The sequence below is a fragment of the Mus caroli genome, unplaced genomic scaffold (assembly GCF_978045245.1).
Source record: "Mus caroli unplaced genomic scaffold, Mus_caroli_1 scaffold_9, whole genome shotgun sequence".
In the NCBI taxonomy this organism is placed as follows: Eukaryota; Metazoa; Chordata; class Mammalia; order Rodentia; family Muridae; genus Mus; species Mus caroli.
In genome coordinates, this window is record NW_028227264.1 from 97,419,262 (window position 1) to 97,440,973 (window position 21,712).

At 36.2% G+C, this 21,712-nt stretch overlaps 1 pseudogene across 10 annotated transcripts in view; it reads right to left on the reverse strand.

Moving 5' to 3' along the window:
• LOC115032127 (disks large homolog 2 pseudogene) overlaps window positions 1-21,712 on the reverse strand; it is a 195,704-nt pseudogene that overhangs the window by 96,644 nt on the left and 77,348 nt on the right. The window contains exon 1 of one of the 10 annotated variants that reach the window (XR_015048555.1): window positions 585-740. The exons of the other annotated variants lie outside the window; for them this stretch is intronic. The product of XR_015048555.1 is annotated as a disks large homolog 2 pseudogene, transcript variant X9 (transcript). Of the gene's footprint in view, window positions 1-584; window positions 741-21,712 lie in introns of those variants that run through there. 10 annotated transcript variants of the gene reach the window in all.

Here is a 21,712-nt window from a genome sequence, read left to right on the forward strand (position 1 = left end):
CCAGATGTTCCTGGAGAAGACATTAAGTCCCTTTGATTGATGGTTTGCCACAAAATGGATAAGACTGGGAATCTTTACATAAACTAATTAGGTCAAGCTACCTTATATGCAGCTACAGACCCTCAGCTATTTAAGAATCAGGTTACTCTATAGAGCTCTGAGAATGATTTCCAGCCTTTCTTCCATGATTGTTTCTTGCATTGTGATTCAGGGCTGCACAGCAAGAAGCTGCTCAAACTGTCTGATAATGGCTCATGGAAACAAGTTCCATTACAAGTGACCACTACTTCACCCACCTCCGTCATATAAATACACAAATAACCAGGCCTTGGTAAACAGTACATTCCCAGAGCAGAGGTTAAAACATCACCCTCAAGCATAACATTAATGGGAAGATTTAATGTATTTGTATAGAACTTTAGGATTCAATACAAATATACCTGCCTAAATTACTGTTAGGTTACTGAGGCTGTTCATGTAAGAAGGATCAGCCACACCTCATGTCTTAGTTATAGTTTTTATTGCTGTGAAGAGACATCATGCCCACAGCAACTATTATAAAAGAAAAATTAATTAAGACTTACAGGTTCAGGGATTTAGTCTATTATTCTTCTGGTAGAAGCATGGCAGCATGCAGGAAGACATGTTGCTGGAAAGGATCTTTATGTTCAATACTCTAACTTCATTGTGACCAAAACTCTTCAACCAATCCAAGAATATGGGCAGTGGTTTGAAGATGGGTATGGACTTTGCAATAATTATGATCAAACCTGGAGGCATGGAAAAGTTATGTGGCTTAGTGCCTTTCTATACTCAGGAAAAAATCTGAACAGAGACTTGAATGGTGACTACTTACAAACCAGAATAAAGACTGAGAGTTTTATTCCTAAAGACGTTTTCTGGTTGAGAGTGTAAACAAGTGCCTGAGAAGGACAAGTTCAGTTTCAGGAGAATTCCTTTGGCTGGAATAAGTTAATGGACTAAGCCAAAGAGAATGCTGACATTAAAGACCTTATTACTGGTCTTCTTGCCTTCCAGCTCATACCCCTCAGGGCTCCTATTATCTGAGCATCTTCAACAGATCACTCAAGCAATTCTACAACTATACATCAGAAAAGTCTCTCATGTTCATAAGTTGAATAATATCTGTAAAGACTCACCCTATTTTCTTTTGTATTTCTTTCTTTACTGAGGATTACTTTATAGTAACATTTTCATTTTTCTCTTGCCTATATATGGTAGATGGACACAAGCTATTTTCCATTGCATTTGTTGGTCCTGTGGCCAGGATATCTGGGTTAATGTTTTTCACGATGTGATCCTGGTTTTGTTTGCTTTCTTCCAAATGCCAATGCCCTCGTCTCTAAGCTGAGACAAATGATATCAGCTCTGTCTGCTTCCTAGTGAGGTTATGAATACCAAATGCTTCAGAAAGAACTTTAACGCTGAACAATCCATCTATAGGCACAAGGTATGCTTAGTCACACAACAGAACAGAGTAAACATACCTTAGAAAGTAAAAAAGGTCGTTTTAAAGTGTAATTAGTAACATTGATAATGCATTTCTTTTCACTAAACAAGAGCTGCTCACCTCCTGACCTGTATTGCAGCAGGATCGTGTGTGTTGAAAACAAAGATATATAAAGAACACAGCACTATACTTGAGACACCTTAAGTCTTGTCCAGGAGAGTGATGTGCAAGCAGCTAATTAAAATACAAGGTCATCATTGGCATTCCAGGCATGCTGAGTGTGTCATAATTGGATGCTGAGGATGAAGAAGAGTCCCATAACTCCGACTAAGAGAAATACTTCCAAACAAAGGCAATTATAGGTGTGTTGTGGGTGATTCGTTTCATCAGAGGTGTGGTTTGGGACGAGAAACTAAGAAAGAAACTCTGCATTTAGATTGTAGTCTGGTTTCAGGAAAACGTTCTCTGCATTCAGATTTGTACAACGAGGATTTACCTATGCTCTTCCATTTGCTCCATTGTTGCAGAAGTCTCTTCCTTTAACAGTCTCCAATAACAGCCCTCAGAATGAATCAGAGTGGAAAGTATAAAGTGGTTGGTGGTCAGCATGACTGTATGCTACATAGGATTGAGGACTTGGCATTACTGGGAAGGGAATCATATGTATCATCTGATTGAGATAAAAAAAATTACTGAATTTCATAATTATACAAATTTCCAATCCAAGCTAAATGAATTTGATGAAGATTAGAATCAAGGTTGGCTCTAAACCTTCCCAAATGAGGAAGTACAATATCAGCAGACTTCCTTGACATATATACATCTATTTTGCTTGTTGAAGTATTTTGCAATTTCCTTCTCCTCCCACAGTTAAACCAAAAGAGATACAGCCATTTTGATACATTATTTCTCAACTCAAATGCTAATATTTCCACTATATTATGAGAATTCTTAACAAAGAATAGTTATCTGAGCATTAATATTTGATAAAGAGCTTGAATTTCATCTCACAGGCAATGAGGACATTGACAGTAAAAAATGATACTTAAATTAAATTTTGCAAATAATGGTTTTGACAGATTCAGGTCAACAGATATAACAAGAATAAAGTTATAGTTGACAAAAAGAAAAGAAGATCAGTTAATAAAATTAGCAACATAGATATAAAATGGTCCAGGATTGGTGCCTGTGATAGAAGTGAGTGAGAAAATGCACAGAGAAATATTTTTACAATAGCATTAACAGGATGGAGCAGGTACCATGTGAAGAAGCAATGTGATGATCACATAAAGATTCTGCTTGTGGAGTTTATAGGCCAAGTAAATGACCTGAGAAGGTAGAGAAGATCATTGGGGTATGCTTATTTGCCAGAAGCTGTAGCATATCCTAGCACACATGAAAATTCCATTCTTGATAATAAAAAGATTAATTACAAATAATTAGTTGAAGTATGAGACTATCATACAGAGCTTCTTGAACTCCAAGTAGTGTGTATGGGTGCGTGTGTAGTATGAAGTTTATGCATATTCTTTCTTCTATAAGTTTAGATTCTTGGACATATTCTTTTTTAAATGGATATATATATATATATATATATATATATCCATATGTGTGTGTGTGTTTAATGTTCTCAATATAAAATGAGTAAAGAAGATAACAGTCTTGCTATCTATGATTAGATATTGGATGTTGATGCTACATAATTAAAATTATTAGCTAATGTTCGCCTTCTAGCATAGATGATAAATGGGTATTTTAGCAACATAATTGGCTAGAAACAGCTTCTCTAATATTTAGCAGCCTCTTCTACTTTTTCTACCAGAAGATCAGTGACTCTAAGGGTCAACTACTTTTTAAAATTATATAGATATGGAAAATCTCCCATCAAGTTGTTTCTTGGAGGAATACAAGAATCTCATACATATACAAACATATATTTTACATACATATTAGTTATTGATAATGGCCTTGGTTACCTTCCAGAAGTGAAAGATGAGACCCTATTGCTGAAGATAGCACATACTTCTGACAAAGGAACTAAGGAAATGGAGTTGAAACTGATCTGGAAGCATACCACTAGAGAGTGCTAGCTCTCATTGTATCAGAAGTTGCCTTGAAAGATGCCAATAAATAGGAGCATTGATGAAGCAATGACTGGACCAGAAATATATTCAAAATGAAGCAGCAGTGGCATTTTTATCTTGGGGAGAACTAATAGCTGTCGAATTAGACTGAGTGCTTACTTAATAGGAAGGAATTTGTGTTTGATATTGTAAACCTAGCCCACTAACGATGGCTAGAGTGGCTATAGGTCCTGTAGTAGTAGAAATACCTGCTGCTCTTTCTTGTAAATGTGTATAGTGTCTAGCTATATTATAACTATCCTTAAATCTCAACCCTAATCAAAGATGGTTCTCTATATATCAGATGGAGATTACTATAAAGATCCACATCTGTTCAAAAGACAGAAAATAAGTGATTGTATTCTGCCTATTCCAACTGATATTTTTGCAATTAACCTTTGGTTCAGGGAAAATGGCAGTGGTAAGACTGTAAGAGCTATAGGTCCAGGATGCCTGCCCTTAGATAATTTCCTATAGTCATGACAGGGAAAAAGTTTTCATGAAATATCAAGAATATGGTTGTCTAAACAGGAAAGTCATAATGACAAGATGTGTTGGCATGCCAAGGTATACAGGGGATCATTCCATATAGTTTTACCCCGAGATGAAGAGCTTCAAGTGGTCAATGGCTGCTATTGAAATGAACAATCCGTCTCCTTAGGGATAAGCTCCCATATAGATTGCACAAACCAGAGAGGTCATTCCAGGATATACAGATGTGCATAAAAGCAACACATTAGATGGAATCATATTACACACACACGCACACACACACACACATTCAAACATATATACATATACACATATCACACTAGAAGGGACTGACATAGTGTCATATGTAACAATAATAGTTCTTAAAAAGATTATGAAATAAGAATATGAATTTGAAGAGTTGGGAATGGGTGTATCTAAGGGTTAATGAGTGGGGGTGATGCAGATGCAGTGCTCAAGTAAGAAGTTTACAAAAATATAAACTCCAAAGCATGTTTTGATTAGGATAAGACACTGGGTGTGTATTTACAGGATAATTAAAAGCAAACAGGGATGCTAAGATGATGTAGACAGGCCTTATTTCAAACATAAAAATTAGATAATGAAAACAGAAGAAAACATAGGAAGAGGTGATGAAGAACAAAAGGGTTGTTGGAGAAATTGAAATGTATAGAGGCGGGAGACAGAGGACAGGAGGAATGAGAACACGCAGTGGGGAGAGGTCAATGATGCTGATACCACAGCTCCCATGACACAAACTTCACAGCAGAGCATATGTTTCAACTACACATTCCTAGGAAGGCGTCCTTGTTCTCTGAAATCGTCTGGGCTTTCTTATAACAGCTCCTCCCAAAGCTGAGGTAAGGGCAGGAAAAAGCTGAAATAACATGTTACCAGTTAAGTATCTGTAATTAAATGTTATTCTGAGTAAATGATTAAAGGCTAGAAAATTGTGTGATAAATAATCAAGGAAATGTACACAGAGGGTAAAATTCTAGAGAAAAAAGAATTCCATTTTTCACCAGCTTAGTTAAGAGAAGCATGAAAACATTTTCAGAGGTCAGTGGAGTGTGGAGTTGATCTTCCAGTGGCCTCTGGTTGTCGGAAAATGTATTAGAAATATTTTGCTCTCAGACTGAAAGTGCTGGTAGAGATGTGGAAATGTGTGCCACAGACTATAAGCACTGGGAGGCTAAGAGCACATAGAACAACTCTAGCATGTCATTGAGAAACACACAGAATGGGCAGATCAAAAAGGTGAATTTGTCTTTCTACGAAGCTTGTTGTCCACTGATAGGGTTTAGATGGTATCATCTTTGGAGATGCAATCCCAGTGCAGTGCATTTAGTAGTATAATGGAATGTTTAATATGTGTGTGAAGTCAGCAGGAACAGCTCCAGGAAATAAACACATGTTAGCTAGGTCTGCAATTTTTTTTACTTTTAATTACATCTACAGAGATTTTTCCTTTCCCCAGTTTAAAACAGCATGAAAGGGCAGTGGGAGTGTTTTCCACAATGAGTAATAAACTCATTGTTGCATATACAATGAGTATAGATCTAAAGTCTTGTATATATATATACATATATATGTATATATATACACACACACACTTACCTATCATATATAGTATGTATATATATATATATATATATATACATATATATATATATATGTGTGTGTGTGTGTGTCTCTGTGTGTGTGAATATATATGTGTGTGTGTATATATATATATATGTATAGTATTAGATAAACATAGATAGACACAGACATAGATATAAATATAGGATATGCTAACTACTAAACTAATGTGGAATTAAAAATATTCCAATCATTGGGTACTCAGACAGAATAAATTTTAGAAACACAATAAAACAGGTATATTTTATTGACCAGTCTTCCCTGGTAACAGCAACTCTGAAACTCTTGGCTAAAAATCCCTATGAGTCCAAATTCCCACATCTTCATGGAACTTTTGTAACTATTTACTTGTAATATTTGCTTTCACAGACAGATCCTGTATAATACCCTTCCCCTGCACTTGATTCCACAGCAGACAAATGGCTCCATGTGCACATGGATTCCCATGTTTAGAGTACCACTGCTCTTTAATGGGGAATTGGAACTCTTGCATGTCTTTGTTCCACATCCCAGACTTTAATTAATTTTTATCTCTAGAAGGAAAGGCAGTTAGTACTGAATTCCAATCTCAGTAATAGTAACGTTGTGGTAAATGCAGGAGTTCTAATTTTCCACTTTACTGTTGTAAAGAACACAATTGTATGTAAATAACATATCTTTTGATTTATAGCTTTGGATTTAAGGACACTTGAGCCTTCTAGAAAAAACATGTTGGAATGTCTTTAATCTGTTATTGTTTTTTTTTTTTTCTTATAAATAGACTCTTCTCTCATACAATCCATTCTGACTACAGTTTTCTCTCTACTCATTCTTCCCCAATCTCCCTCATTCCTAAATCCACTGTCTTCTGTTTCCTTTCCAGGAAAATGAAGGCCTCTAAGAGATGGCAGACAAACAAGATACAATAGCACAAGGTGAAGCTCTTATATTTAGGCTAGACAAGCCAAGCCAATGGGAGGAAATGGGTCCCAAGAGCAAGTAAGATTCAGAGATACAGCAGGTTCATAGGTTGACAGCCAGACATTATGTAGAGAGACAATGTAAATTGGAAGTCTCCATTGGGATATCTTTTATACTTGCAAGAAAAATATACTTTCTTCTCTAAGTGTAAAGTATTCTTTGGTTGGTAAAACACTAGTTTTATGAAAGGTACTATTTATGATACATGTGATAGAAAAAAATTCATGGAGACCAAATTTAGTACCCTATCATAAATATCTTATTCATGAGATAGTGTAAATAATTATATGTGTTAACATTTACAATGAACCAAGGAATTAATAATTTCTTAGGCACATAGGAAAGATTCATTGAGTCCAAGTATCAGAAAGAATATGGGATAAACCAGGACATGGGAAATAAAGATTGCCTAGAGCTAGACCCTGGCTGGTGAGATACCTTTGCCTCTGCATTCAGAAAATGTTTATTAATGTAAAAAAATATCCTAGGTAAAAATATCTTCAAAGATTGATATTGGCTCTCAGTTGTAGAGGTCTTGTGTTTACTTGGTGATACTGTTTTGGGGCCAAATGCCAGGCAATCCATCATGGCTTGAGCACATATCCTTTACATTATGGTGGTTAGAGGGGAAAGAAATAAAGTAGAAAAGACTGAGATCCCATAATAACTTTCTAATATAATCCCAATGACCTAGAAACTCTTAGCAGTAGGAGCAAAGTTTGGTTTTCTTCTTTTCTTTCATTATTTATTTATTCACTCACTTTATAGCCCATTATAAGTCTCCTACTTTCAGTCCCATCTCTTATGAATCCTCCCCCTGTTTACCACTTCCTTTCTCCTCTGAGAAGGAAGGAGTGCCACCTAGGTATCACCACCACCCCTACACACACACACACACACACACACACACAGAACACAGCACTGCAGGATCAGGCCCATGCTCTTTGACTTAGGCCAGACAAGGCAGCCCAGTTAAGTGAATGGGATACACAGGTAGGCAACAGTTTCAGGGATTGTCCCTGTCCCAGTTGTTGGGGAACCTTCAGGAAGACCAAGCTTCACATCAGCTATATATGTGCAAAGTGCCTAGGTCCAGCCATGCTTGCATTCTGGTTGGTGGTTCCATCTCTGGGAGTCCCCAAGGGTCCAGCTTAGTTGACCCTATTGGTCTTCTGATAGAGTACCTACTCTCTTTGGGTCCCTCAATGCTGCCTGAAACTCTTCCACAAGACTCCTCAGGATCCCTATAATGCATAGCTGTGGGTCACTGTATATGTTTCAGTAAGTGGTTGAGTAGAGCCTCTTAGAGGACAGTTATGCTAGGATCCTGCCTGCAATCAGAACAAAGTATCATTGATAGTGGCAGGAAATGGGCCTTGCCCATGGGATGGGTCTCAATTTGGGGCAGTCATTGGTTGGCTATTCACTTTCTCTCTGCTCTAAATTTGTCCCTGGATATCTTATCAACAGGACGCATTTTGATCAAAGGTATGTGGGAAGATGTCTTTAAAGTTGTCTTTATCCCTCCACTGGGAAACCTTCTTGGCTACAGGAAGTGACTACTTCTGGATCCATATCTCCCCTGCCAGGAGTTTTCACTAGTGTCACCTCCAGAGAAATCCTAAGACCTCCCACCAACACTCCTCATTCTGTCTCTGGCATGTTCTAAAAATGCACCCCAGTCCACTGCTGATTTCAATACTCTCTCCCCTGCTATTCCCTACTTGTGATATCTCTCACTCTGCTCCCTGCCCCAACCTTTCTCTCACCCACTTCTCCTCTTTCAACAACCTCCAATATCTATTTTATTTCCCCTTCTGAGAAAAAATTAACCATCTTCCCTTGGGTACTCCTGGGCTTCTTTGGGTTTGTGGATTGTAGTGTAGTAAGCCCAAACTTTATGGCTAATATCCACTCATAAGTGAATATATACATAAGTGAATATATACATACGTGAATATATACATAAGTGAATATATACAATTCAGATCCTTTTGGGATTGGGGTTATCTCACTTAGGATGATATTTCCTAGTTCCATGGAATTGTCTGCAAATTTCGTGATGTCCTTGTATTTAATGACTGATCACTATTCTATTGTGTAAAAGAACCACAAGTTCTTACCCCTTCTTCAGTTGAACATCTGGGTTCTTTCTAGTTTCTGGCTATTTTGAATAAAGCTGCTATGAACTGAACGTAATAGATCTAGTGTCCTTTTGGGATGGTGAAGCACCTATTAGGTATATTCCTAGGAGTGGCATAGCTGGGTTTTGAGATTGAACTATTCCCATCTTTCTGAGAAAGTGTTAAATTATTTCCAGGTTGAGAAAAAATCGTCATCAATTGTATATCTGACAGGGATCTAATATCCAAAATATATAAAGAACTCAAGAAATTAGACACCAACAACCTAAATAACCCAATTAAAAAGTGAGGTTCAGAGCTAAACAGAGAATTTCCAGCAGAAAAATCTCTAATGACTGAGAAACACTTAAAGAAATGTTCAGTGACCTTAGTAATCATGGAAATGCCAATCAAAATGACTCTGAGATTTCTTATTCTCTTGAAATATACATCCTCAAGGATGGTGACTTTAAGTGAATTTATGTTCATTTAATTATATTTTTGGTTAGCCATTAATCTAATGCTGGTGGACTCCCTTTATCTATAAAAAATTAATAAATAAACCTGCAATATGAAAAATAAGAACACAGATATTGATATTGGGGTATCTGGGTTCCAGATACAAATTCCTCCTGTGACTTTGAGTGGTTTGTTCAATAAAACTTAGCCTTTCTTTATTGCCTCCTTTGACAATGTCTAAACATTACATAAATTGTATAATGCCGATCCTTGTTCATGATAAGATATGTTGTATTTTACTGTTGCATCAAGCACTCTGATGATGCTGGGAAGCTCTGAAGTATCAGAGTGGTGCTCACTGCTCTTAAAGATGTACACATCTTCTGCAAGCACTAACTGTAAATCAGCTTTGTTGGGTTTATTGTGGTTCAGTACACTTCTTATTCCTGAAGAATAAAGGCTAGCAGGTGTATGGCAATCCATTTACATGTGACTTTAGTCATTCTCTTTCCATGAAGAATATCTGCTGTGAGAACTATTTCTTTTAATGCAAGAGTGAATATTTATGAAAATAAATGATTTAAAACATGAATTTTGAATTCAAAATTCAAACTATTTTCTGAATGGGTAGGTTACTCTAGAGTGTCTTCTTTAGGAGGGACTACATAACAATATGAAGAAGCTATGCTTGTATTCACACACCTGTCCAACCACCAGACATGCATAGAAAATGACTTGCAAAAGAGCAAACATATAAAAGGATTAACAAGGACTAAAATGTTCATATATCATTTTATCTTTATCTTTGCCCGTATTTTCCATATATCCTGAATGTATAGAAAATAAAAATTTTCTATACATCCTGAATATATCATTTGAATAAACAGCAAAACACATATGCCAGACTTGAACCTGCTGTATAGGAAACTTAAGCACATTTCTAGGTAAATGTTTCCATAAGTTAACCTTCATCACCACTTCTGAATTTGGGAAGACAAGTTTCCTAATGCTCAGGACTTGTAGAGAAATTCAAATAAGCATGTGCATGTGCATGTATTTATGTGCATGTGCATTTGCATGTATTTATGTGCATGTGCATGTATTTATGTGCATGTGCATGTATTTATGTGCATGTGCATTTGCATGTATTTATGTGCATGTGTATGTATTTATGTGCATGTGCATTTGCATGTATTTATGTGCATGTGTATGTATTTATGTGCATGTGCATTTGCATGTATTTATGTGCATGTGCATGTATTTATGTGCATGTGTATGTATTTATGTGCATGTGCATGTGCATGTATTTATGTGCATGTGCATGTATTTATGTGCATGTGCATTTGCATGTATTTATGTGCATGTGTATGTATTTATGTGCATGTGCATTTGCATGTATTTATGTGCATGTGCATGTATTTATGTGCATGTGTATGTATTTATGTGCATGTGCATTTGCATGTATTTATGTGCATGTGTATGTATTTATGTGCATGTGCATTTGCATGTATTTATGTGCATGTGTATGTATTTATGTGCATGTGCATGTATTTATGTGCATGTGTATGTATTTATGTGCATGTACATGGGTTTATGTGCATGTGCATTTGTGTTCCTATGTGTATAGGTATGTGCATGTGTAAGTGTATGGATATGTGTATTTATGTATGCATGCTTCTGCATATGTGTATGTGTGTATATATAGCTGCTGTACAGAGACAAACTAAATGTAAAACAAGTGACTAGGATCGAGGGTTTTTTTTTTATGTTGTGTTTAAGATATTTTTGGGCCTTAGGGAATGTATGATTGGCTTCTTTATTTGGCAAAATTTATCTTGTGATTCAATGTTATGGTGCTTTTCAAATTCAGTATTTTATTTTCTATGCAACTACTTTTAAAATTAGAAAATTATGTTAGTGTACTTGCAATTTGACTGTAAAATTACTGTTGTTTTCAAAGCTTTATACTTCCAATGGACAGAAAAATTTTAACCTTTCTAATGTCTAGGCTCTAACAGTGGCCCAGAATCATTACGAATAACCTTGCTTAATATTTAATGATTTATTGGAAATGAATTTTCTAAAGTTCCTTTTGTCTTACATGATGGCTATGGAATAAAAAGCAAACATCAAAATTATACAAAGTCAGAGACAGTACATATGATTTTAACCAAGAATTACTACTAATGCCAGACATGGTGATGTATGCCTTTAATCTCATGACTATTCAGATTGAGGCAAGAGAACATCTTTCCTAGTGATGGCTTTAGAAAAATATTTCAATATCAAGTATGAATTCATTCCTTTTGAGTGAGTTAAAAAATTAAAAATTAAAAAATTAAAAAATTTTAAAAAAGGAGTTTGTGACACCTATAAAATTTGTGTCACCTTTGAACTACTGGGCATATTTTGTGGCATATTGGCATATATATATATATATATATATATATATATATATATATATATATATATATATATATATATAACAAGTTGTGTATCTCAACCCTGTGGCTCATGACCAACTTGAGAGTTGAACAACTCTTTCACATGGGTCTTCTTTTTTTTTTTTCATTTTTTATAATTAGGTATTTCCTCATTTACATTTCCAATGCTATCCCAAAAGTCTCCCATACCCACCCCCCCCACTCCCCTACCCACTCACTCCCCCTTTTTGGCCCTGGCATTCCCCTGTACTGGGGCATATAAAGTTTGCAAGTCCAATGGGCCTCTCTTTCCAGTGATGCCCTACTAGGCAATCTTTTGAAACATATGCAGCTAGAGACAAGAGCTCCAGGGTACTGGTTAGTTCATATTGTTGTTCCACTTATAGGGTTGCAGTTCCCTTTAGTTCCTTGGGTGCTTTCTCTAACTCCCCCATTGGGGGCACTGTGATCCATTCAATAGCTGACTGTGAGCATCCACTTCTGTGTTTGCTAGGCCCTGGCATAGTCTCACAAGAGAAAGCTCTATCTGGGTCCTTTCAGCAAAATCTTGCTAGTGTATGCAATGGTGTCAGTGTTTGGAAGCTGATCATGGGATGGAACCCTGGATATGGCAATCACTAGATGGTCCATCCTTTTGTCACAGCTCCAAATTTTGGCTCTGTAACTCCTTCCATGGGTGTTTTGTTCCCAATACTAAGAAGGGGTAAAGTGTCCACACTTTGGTCTTCGTTCTTCTTCAGTTTCATGCGTTTAGCAAATTGTATCTTATATCTTGGGTATCCTAAGTTTATGGGCTATTATCCACTTATCAGTGAGTACATATTGTGTGAGTACCTTTGTGATTGTATTACCTCACTCAGGATGATGCCCTCCAGGTCCATCCATTTGCCTAGGAATTTTATAAATTCATTCTTTTTTAAAGGCTGAGTAGTACTCCATTGTGTAAATGTACCACCTTTTCTGTATTCATTCTTCTGTTGAGGGGCATCTGGGTTCTTTCCAGCTTCTGGCTATTATAAATAAGGCTGCTATGAACATAGTGGAGCATGTGTCCTTCTTACCGGTTGGGACATCTTCTGGATATATGCCCAGCAGAGGTGTTGCTGGATCCTCCTGTAGTACTATGTCCAATTTTCTGAGGAACCGCCAGACTGATTTCCAGAGATGTTTTACAAGGTTGCAATCCCACCAACAATGGAGGAGTGTTCCTCTTTCTTCACATCCTCACCAGCATCTGCTGTCACCTGAATTTTTCATCTTGGCCATTCTGACTGGTGTGAGGTGGAATCTCAGGGTTGTTTTGATTTGCATTTCCCTGATGATTAAGGATGTTGAACATTTTTTTAGGTGCTTCTCTGCCATTTGGTATTCCTCAGGTGAGAATTCTTTGTTCAGTTCTGAGCCCCATTTTTAATGGGGTTATTTGATTTTATGGAGTCCATCTTCTTGAGTTCTTTATATATATTGGATATTAGTCCCCTATCCGATTTGGGATAGGTAAAGATCCTTTTCCAATCTGTTGGTGGTCTTTTTGTCTTATTGACAGTGTCTTTTGCCTTGCAGAAGTTTTGCAATTTTATGATGCCCCATTTATCCATACTCAATCTTACAACACAAGCCATTACTGTTCTATTCAGGAATTTTTCCCCTGTACCCATATCTTCGAGGCTTTTCCCTACTTTCTCCTCTATAAATTTCAGTGTCGCTGGTTTTATGTGGAGTTTCTTAATCCACTTAGATTTGACCTTAGTACAAGGAGAGAGAAATGGATCAATTTGCAATCTTCTACATGATAACAGCCAATTGTGCCAGCACCATTTGTTGAAAATGCTGTCTTTTTTCCACTGGATAGTTTTAGCTCTCTTGTCAAAGATCAAGTGACCATAGGTGTGTGGGTTCATCTCTGGGTCTTCAATTCTGGTCCATTGGTCTACTTGTCTGTCACTATACCAGTACCATGCAGTTTTTATTACAATTGCTCTGCAGTACAGCTTTAGGTTGGGCATGGTGATCCCACCAGAGGTTCTTTTATCCTTGAGAAGAGTTTTTGATATCCTAGGTTTTTTGTTATTCCAGATGAATCTGCCGATTGCCCTTTCTAATTCGTTGAAGAATTGAGTTGGAATTTTGATGGGGATTGCATTGAATCTGTAGATTGCTTTTGGCAAGATAGCCATTTTTACTATATTGATCCTGCCAATCCATGAGCATGGGAGATCTTTCCATCTTCTGAGATCTTCTTTAATTTCTTTCTTCAGAGACATAAAGTTCTTATCATACAGATCTTTCACTTCCTCAGTTAGAGTCATGCCAAGGTATTTTATATTATTTGTGACTATTGAGAAGGCTGTTGTTTCCCTAATTTCTTTCTCAGCCTGTTTATCCTTTGTGTACAGAAATGCCATTGACTTGTTTGAGTTAATTTTATATCCAGCTACTTTATTGAAGCTGTTTATCAGGCTTAGGAGTTCTCTGGTGGAATTTTTAGGGTCACTTATATATACTATCATATCATCTGCAAAAAGTGATATTTTGACTTCTTCTTTTCCAATTTGTATCCCCTTGATCTCCTTTTGTTCTCGAATTGCTCTGGCTAGGACTTCAAGTACAATGTTGAATAGGTACGGGGAGAGTGGACAGCCTTGTCTAGTCCCTGATTTTAGTGGGACTGCTTCAAGCTTCTCACCATTTACTTTGATGTTGGCTACTGGTTTGCTGTAGTTTGCTTTTATCATGTTTAGGTATGGGCCTTGAATTCCTGATCTTTCCAAGACTTTTATCATGAATGGGTGTTGGATTTTGTCAAATGCTTTCTCAGCATCTAACGAGATGATCATGTGGTTTTTGTCTTTGAGTTTGTTTATATACTGAATTACGTTGATGGATTTCCATATAATGAACAATCCCTGCATCCCTGGGATGAAACCTACTTGGTCAGGATGGATGATTGTTTTGATGTGTTCTTGGATTCAGTTAGCAAGAACTTTATTGAGGATTTTTGCTTCAATACTCATAAGGGATATTGGTCTGAAGTTCTCTATTTTGTAGGGTCTTTTTGTGGTTTAGGTATCAGAGTAATTGTGGCTTCATAGAATGAGTTGGGTAGACTACCTTCTGTCTCTATTTTGTGGAATAGTTTGTGAAGAACTAGGATTAGATCTTCTTTGAAGGTCTGATAGAACTCTGCACTAAGCCCATCTGGTCCTGGGCTTTTTTTGGTTGGGAGACTATTAATGACTGCTTCTATTTCTTTGTGGGATATAGGGCTGTTTAGATCATTAACCTGATCTTGATTTAACTTTGGTACCTGGTATCTGTCTAGAAACTTCTCCATTTCATCCAGGTTCTCCAGTTTTGTTGAGTATAGCCTTTTGTAGAAGGATCTGATGGTGTTTTGGATTTCTTCAGGATCTGTTGTTATGTCTCCCTTTTCATTTCTGGTTTTGTTAATTAGAATGCTTTCACTGTGCCCTCTAGTGTGTCTGGCTAAGGGTTTGTCTATCTTGTTGATTTTCTCAAAGAACCAGCTCCTCGATTGGTTGATTCTTTGAATATTTCTTCTTGTTTCTGCTCAGTTGATTTCGCCCCTGAGTTTGATTATTTCCTGCTGTCTACTCCTCTTGGGTGAATTTACTTCCTTTTGTTCTAGAGCTTTTAGGTGTGTTGTCAAGCACTAATGTGTGCTCTCTCTAATTTCTTTTTGGAGGCACTCAGAGCTATGAGTTTTCCTCTTAGAAATACTTTCATTGTGTCCCATAAGTTTGTGTATGTTGTGGCTTCATTTTCATTGAACTCTAAAAAGTCCTTAATTTCTTTCTTTATTCCTTCCTTGACCAAGGTGTCATTGAGAAGAGTGTTGTTCAGTTTCCACGTGAATGTTGGCTTTCTATTAGTTATTTTGTTATTGAAGATCAGCCTTAGTCCATGGTGATCTGATAGGGTGCATGGGACCATTTCAATATTTTTGTATCTGTTGAGGCTAGTTTTGTGACCAATTATGTGGTCAATTTTGGAGAAGGTACCATGAGGTGCTGAGAAGAAGGTATATCCTTTTGTTTTAGGATAGAATGTTCTGTAGATATCTGTTTAGTCCATTTGTTTCATCAGTTCTGTTAGTTTCACTGTGTCCCTGTTTAGTTTCTGTTTACATGATCTGTCCATTGGTGAAAGTGATGTGTTGAATTCTCCCACTATTATTTTGTGAGGTGCAATGTGTGCTTTGAGATTTACTGAAGTTTCTTTAATGAATGTGGCTGTCCTTGTATTTGGAGCATAGATATTCAGAATTGATAATTCCTCTTGGAGGATTTTACCTTTGATGAGTATGAAGTGACCCTCCTTGTCTTTTTTGATGACTTTGGGTTGGATGTCAATCTTATTAGATATTAGAATGGCTACTCCAGCTTATTTCTTCATACCATTTGTTTGGAAAATTGTTTTCCAGCCTTTTATTCTGAGGTATTGTCTATCTTTTTCTCTGAGATGAGTTTCCTGTAAGCAGTAAAATGTTGGGTCTTGTTTGTGTAGCCAGTTTGTTAGTCTATGTCTTTTTCCTGGGGAGTTGAGTCCATTGATATTAAGAGATATTAAGGAAAAGTAATTGTTGCTTCCTGTTATTTTTGTTGTTAAAGTTAGCATTCTGTTTTTGTGGTTGTCTTCTTTTAGGTTTGTTGAGGAATTACCTTCTTGCTTTTTCTAGGGCATGGTTCCTGTCCTTGCATTGGTTTTTTCTGTTATTATCCTTTGAAGAGCTGGGTTCTTGGAAAGATAATGCGTGAATTTGGTTTTGTCGTGGAATATTTTGGTTTCTCCATCTATGGTAATTGAGAGTTGGCTGGGTATAGTAGCCTGGGCTGGAATTTGTGTTCTCTTAGTGTCTGTATAACATCTGTCCAGGCTCTTCTGGCTTTCATAGTCTCTGGTGAAAAATCTGGTGTATTCTGATAGGCTTGCCTTTATATGTTACGTGACCTTTTTCCCTTACTGCTTTTAGTATTCTATCTTTATTTAGTGCATTTGTTGTTCTGATTATTATTGTCCTCCCTTTATACTTTGGCTTTACCAACATTCAAATTATAAAATAAAAATGAAAGGGTCACAGGATAGTATTGGCAACATGTGGAATGAAGGTGATATTGATTTTACTAGTACTGATTTGAAATTGATAGCTAGTGAGGAAAAGTGTTGAAGACTTTCTTAGAATACCAACTGACTAAGGAGAAAAGATCAGTAGCATCATAGTATGTTTCACTATAAAATTCTTCAAAATCCACATGTGAGCATAGAATTAAAATGACTATAGATACAAGCTTTCTCTGTACTCAGGCATCTTTATACAAACAAGGCAAATCTGAAACATCTTATCAACCCATACTTAATTTTTTCATACATCACATTCAGGAAGCACACAGTTTATTTTTAAAATATATATCAAAATACAATGAATGCCCATGTTGTACTTATGAATGTTTTCAAGAAAAGAGTTGATATTCCTACCTCATTTAACTATTACATAAAACCCAATCATTTGTGTTATTAACTGTGTTGTTTGGGTTAAATAGCTTACATCAACTTTTATTTACTTATTGAAAGTACAGTCCACATGCTTATCACCTAGAGAAATAACCTCACAGCATTCTCCTGAGAGTGTATTCGTTGAGAAGGGGACTTTTTAAAAAAGCACTAGACTTGCAGGCAAACAATTGGCATTGTGTATCTGGTCTGAGCAAATGCTTGTGCTATGCAGCCATTTCCAGGAATTCGCTTCTAAACAATGCCTGGTCTTTGAATCAACACTGCACTCCCATAGAGCTTCTATTTTTGCTTTCCTTGATCAGTACCAGGGGAAGAGAATATAATGGGTTCTTCAGAGAAACTTTTCTGGGTGACATAGAACTCAAGGAAATAAAATCATGTAATGATTTCAAGACACTTTAAATTCTTGCTGGTCCAGCTCACTTCTGTAAACAATTGATGTACAAGTGCCTGGAGGGCTGAAGTGTTGATGGTACATTCCTACTATGTTGACAGAAGTCTAACACATCACATGTACAAGCCATGTGAAAGGAACCACCCAAACTTTGCCAGAGTTCAGCTTAAAACCCATGACAAAAAGAGAATGTAAAACAAATCAGAGTATGTATGTCTTTACAATACTTTAATTTTTAATAGCTGAAGAAAAATTCATAAAATTACTTTAAAAAAGAATAGTCCATGTCAATAGGAACTTAGAAAGTGTTTTCTATTTAAACTTAAAATATCTGTATTTAAAATATCTGATTTTAATTATCTGCATTTCCACAAACATGCTTTGTTTAAGGAGAATTGCAACGTATTAATTGGTCTGTCAGAGAAAAGTCAGAGATAGACAGCAAGGTGCCAGAATATATCTTATTTAGGAACATTTTTGATAGGGCAAAAGGTGAACTCAGTTTAGAACTGTCTTCAAATCTAAACACAACAAAACAAAGTGAAAGGCAACATCACAGGTAGCTCCAGGCAAAAACTTTCTGTTAAAGGAACAGAAGAGAATTCCTTCAAAATGAGCTTTGATGAGACATGGGAAGAAAAGAATTATTCATAAACTAACATAGCAGAATCATGCAAAGTGGGAAGTTCAGGTCCCCCAAAGGCAGATATTAAATACTGTACACTAAAGGATACATAACACTCTAAAGGAGTTAAGCAAACAAAAGTGGGGTTTTTGTTTTGTTTTTTGATTTTTGTTTGTTTTTGTTTTTGTTTTTTAGAAATTACCAGAAGAGCCATGAACCATCTATTAAAATGGTGATTTGACAGTGGGAACATTTTTTTCAAATAAATTGCTTCATTTGAGGGAAAAAATAGAAGAGAGAGAAGGATAAAATTGTATTTAAAAGTAATATGCCTTTAAATATAACATGCTTCATGTAAAATTTACCTATTTTTCAAATGTTTGTAAAGATCATATTTGTTATTTTTCCATTGATACAATATTTCTAAAGATATTTTCTCGTTTCTTTTTCTTTAAATCAGAAAATTTTTTAAAAGAAAGAAATGTAAGAAAATCTTTCATTGGTGAATCATTTAGCAATGAATAGCTCTAGGTCTTGTTTAAAGGACCACACTAATACTGGAGGCAGAAAAGGATATGAAAAGAAAGAAATCTGGCCTAAGTATGCTCTAAAGAAGTAATCCAAGACATTCCTTTCTCTCTTGCTTCTTCCAACAAAATAATAACATTTGGGAATCTTTCCCATGGAACTAGACTCAAGCAGTCCATGGGATGCAGAAAGAATAGAGACAGAAAACTCATGCCTAAATTGTTTCAAAGTGTGAATTGTACTGTTCTCAAATATGGGACTGAAATTTTTACAGATGGAACTAGGAAAGATATTCCTAAGGCTGTTTTTTTTTGGGGGGGGGGAGCAGGGAATAGGAACATGTAAACTACATTTGCAGAGGATCTGAGCTGGGTTTCTGTACCTACAGCAGGAAGTCCACAATGGCTCATTGCACTAGCTCTATGGTATCTTGTGCCCTTTCTCAAATTCCAGTAGTATCTACACTCCCATGTATTCTACCTGTGTATCTATACACAATATTCTAAAAATATTTTCTGTACTACTTTGAGTTAAGTGTATGTAAAAATAAAAATATGATAAAAGATATTAAAAATACCATGTATTTACACTATATAACATGCCTTCCATATGTTGGCTTATACTGGATCTATTCTGTACGTGTTATATATCTTCATATACAGATATTATATACCATGTGTATACTATGTTTGTACATAATATTCTAGATTTACATAACTTATTTACAGTTATGAAATCTTTATGAGCCCTATACAAGAATAAACATAATACAGAATTCATATACATTTCTTTCATTTTAAATTATATTTTTACTTGTTGAGGGACAATGCAATTTTAACCCTTGAAAAAAAAACTCAGGTCTCTTTCTGAAATATATTTTTTTAAAACACTGCTTCTTCATGTTTAGTTTATTTTCATTTATGGTCTAACCTTTTTTATATCTAATAAAAGTAAATAAATAACAAAATAGATCATCAAATTAAAAATGAACAGAGTTTAAGACTCTAATGTCAAATACATTATTGTTCCTTTTGCATGATAGAATCATCACCTCTTTTCTGGGATATTTAGGATTGAAGTCAGGATCATATACTTACTAAGTCAGTGCTGTCACCCAGTTAAATTTTCAGCCCTGTTCTCAAATTTTATTCTGAGTAGGAATCATTATTAAATTTCCCAAGGTTTCCTTGAATTCACAGTATATCCCATGAAGACCTTAAGCTGGTACTCCCTCTGTATTAGCCTCCTGAGTAGTTGACATTATAGTGAATGCTCCAATCTCATCAGTCACTTTTGTGCCAGCATTAAAAATCTCTGACAGAAAGAACTCACTGCATCAAAGATTTCCTTTAGCTCACTGGTTCAGAGGGTGGTAGCCAATAGCAGTGGGAAGTTATGCACAATGGGGCTGCCCAATTCATTTCTGCGGCAGCATTTGGTGAACTCTATTCACATCACTGTGTACTAGGAGTCATCAGATTGCTAGTGCAACAAGGAGCCTATTATAGTCTCCAAATTCTTGTCCTTGAGGAACTATTTCTGACAGCCAATTCTCTACCTCCAAGAGTATACTAAATAGTGCCACAAACTCAAGAGTAATTATTTAAAAAAGAACCTGGGGAGGACATTTTGAATTCAAAGCTCAAAACTGGATAATTTTTTAATAATAATGATTACTATTTCAGTGGTTCCATCAATTAATGGGCATCCTAGAATAGAACTCTAGAAAAATTTCAACTTGGTGTTTAATAGAATTTTTTTCTGAACAGGTAAAGTATACAACACGAAACACCTTTTTGTAAGAGTCGCAGATGTATTTTTATAAATACATTAAGAAAGAAATTACTTTGGAGGCAGAACCAGATGTATCTCTGTGAGCTCATGACCAGCCTGGCTTACATAATGAGTTTCAAGATGGCCAGGACTACACAGAAAGACCTTATCTCAAAACTGAAAAGGAAAGTAACTATTGTTCTATGTGCATGCTTCCTTCTTAGGCTTAGTAGCCAATGGCTGGATGAAATCACCTATCAAGGACTCTAGTGATCATCGGAATCCATTTCAGTGTTTTGCTATGTTTCTCATCCTTAGCAACTGGCAGGACCTGACAGGGCTAACCACTGCCTCTTTCTTGACATGTTTTTGTAATGGTTTTCATTTTATTAACTTCTCCCAAGTCTACCCTAGTTTAATACATTTCCAGCACCTCTTCTCTATTGGAACCTAAAAGGCCATTTTCAAGCTGTAAGATTTCAAATGTCTATCACTTAATCTGGCATATATTGTGCTACCTTCTTGATAACTGCCTTGGCAGGATCAATAGTTACTGTGATCTTGATATATATACTCATATGTAAACATATATAATAAAAATAAACAGTGAACATTTTTGCAGTCTTGTTGACTTTTTCCTTTCTTCTGCCAGCCGCATCTCACAATGCATGAATGGCAATCTTTTATTAATTCTTAGGATTCAGAAGATGAGACACTGTCAGCTACTGACTCAATAGATTCTACTACCCCAAATCTGCTCTTTTCTATCCATCCTTAAAATACATTCAGACTCACACCCTGTATGTGTGAGAATCTGTAACATTCTCACTGAGTCATTAGCATCTCTTTGTGATGGCAACAAGAGACTCTCTGCTCTGCCTTTGCTGTTGCTATGGCCTCCTGACTCACTGCCTCTTATTCTTTCCCACACCCCTAGTTTTGTTTTTGGTTGGCAATGATCCCACCCCCCAAAATCTCATATCATTTTAATCCTCTGTTCTAAGTCATATAGCTGTTCCAGTTCTATCTATTATGGTCCCATTCTCTCTCTGTCTTCCTACTACTGTTGCTATTCTTCTGCCCCAAACCAGACACATCTTGCTTGTATATCTCAACCAGCAACCCATAAACTAAAAATTGCTAC